Genomic DNA, 2,324 nt, shown 5'->3' on the forward strand with positions numbered 1-2,324 from the left:
CCGCCGGCCCGCCCCTGCGGCTGTTCTGAGCTCGACCCTGGGCCGGGCCCTGCGCTGCGCTTGGGACCCCCTTTCACAGGTCGGCAAATCATAGCAGCACAGCACAGCACAGCACAGCAGGGTTGGGAGGGCCAGTCCAACGCCTGCTTACAGCAGGACCAGCCCCAACTTGATCGTCCCAGCCATAGCCTTGGCTAGTTATGGGGAGAGCCCACCTCTGAGTAACCTCTTCCAGTGGTTTGTTGTTTTTTTAACACAGATTCACAGAAGTTAAGGGCTGGAAGGGACCTGGTGAGAGCATCAGGTCCAGCGCCCGTGCTCTGGGCAGGAAAAGCTGCTGGGGTCAAATAACCCCAGCAAGGCGCAGGCCCAGTCTCCTTTGGAAGATCTCCAGGGCAGGGGATGATGGTGATGGCCACCCCTTTTCCCCGAGGTAGGAGTGGCTGCCTGCTGACATCCTGGCACTCAGTGTTGGGGGCCAGCTGGGCAGTGATGTCCATGAAGGTGGCCTGGAGCCTGTGGAAAGTCTGGACCCATTCATCATCCTGGGTGCACAGGATGATATGGTCCCACCCATCATCACTGGTGGCGCAGGCCTGGAACCAGCACTCAGTGTGGAGGTGGTGCCAGAGTACCCCAGCATCCGTGGCATCCTGAGTGGCATCATCTTTGTTGGCCATGTGAAAATGGGTGGCCCAGTCCAGGATGCTACTACCCCACCTAGTGAGAAAAGTATTCCTAACCTCTAAACTTCCCTTGTCACAACTTGAGACCATTGCTCCTTGTTCTGTCATCTGCCACCACTGAGAACAGTCTAGCTCCATCCTCTTTGGAGACACCTTTCAGGTAGTTAAAGGCTGCTATCGAATCTCCCCTCAGTCTTGTCTTCTTTAGACTAAATAAGACCAGTTCCCTCAGTCTTTCCTCCTAAGTCATGTCCCTCATATCATCCCACCATGCAAGCACCTTTCACACCTGTCACAGCCCTATCTTTACTTCAGCTGTGCACCTTGTGCAGACAATGGCACATCATCCTACATGACACAACACAGTTCTGCCCCTTACAGAGAAACCAGAAGCTGTCCTGACCCACTAGGGATCCAGGGCTATCTACTTTCATTGCACATCAAAGCAATAATAATAAAAACAAATGTGCTTTATATTATACAATATATATTTCATTATAAAATATGAAATATCACTTTATAGATACTAACTATATGTGTGAGCTCCACACATATTACATGTGTGAGCACTTTGCTTTTGCCACTGCTTCTGTTTTCAGTGTCTAGTTCCTGCAAGCGGGCATCAGATGATAAACGACAAAAAATAATCCTCATAATGTTTATCATCATATAATAAATTAAATTATTCTTGAACGTAACTACATTTAAAAGCAATAGATAAACAACTTCAAATCTTACTTGTGCCAAGAAATGTAATTCAGTTCAGTGTATTAAAAAGTTGTGGGTACTTTGACACTAACAAATGAATTAGAAACCTGCAAATTGCTAGTTTGCTTATATTGTACCAATAATGTCACTCTCCAATTAAGTGGGTATAATGGGTAACAAATAACAAACACAACAAACTCGATCAAAAACGGGTAAAAGATTATTATTGCATTAGTCCTGCCATCAGGACAGTTAAATGCAAATCTCTTCCACAGACTGGTAAGCCACACTTCTTCAGCATCTTGATGGTGCAGCCAGCACTTGGCTGTCAATCATTTTCACACCTGAGTTAAAGTTCCCCTGAGTCAGTATTACGGTGCCTGAGTTAAGGTTTCTCTCTAGAGCTAAAAAATAGTCTGCAGGGCTGTAAAATTGAAAAGAGATGTTACTAGGAATAGCTAACAGCAAAACTGCAGAAGGATAGGCTGCTTAAGGGAATATCAAGACCATTAAAAAGAGAGAGAGGGTTGTTAACTCCAGAGGAGAGAAGAGAGTTTAGCAAGGATCAGGTAGATTATAAATGAGCCATGAAGTCAGTTGACTCCCTTGGGGCTGTCTGAACAGAAATGCTGCTGCCCCTCTCCCCAGCAGTTGGTTTTAAAGTTTGGGCGGAGCAGGAGTCAAAGGGCAGGTGCACATGTATTACTACACCCCTTCCTGCCCCAAATCTACCTGTGGATATATGTCAAAATGGAAACCTTCGTTCTGAACTTTTTCAGTTTTCTATGGGTAGGAGCTTGGGTTCCTCTCTCTGGCTCTGAATCTGCCTGCACAGTTTTGGTTCTGAGATTTCCCAACCCCAGACAATGCTTGGTTAGCAATTCTGTACTGGACACAATTGAAATCTCATGTGAAAAGTTACTTTTGTGG

This window comes from Gavialis gangeticus, unplaced genomic scaffold (assembly GCF_001723915.1).
Source record: "Gavialis gangeticus isolate Ggan-Ray unplaced genomic scaffold, GavGan_comp1, whole genome shotgun sequence".
NCBI lineage: Eukaryota > Metazoa > Chordata > Crocodylia > Gavialidae > Gavialis > Gavialis gangeticus.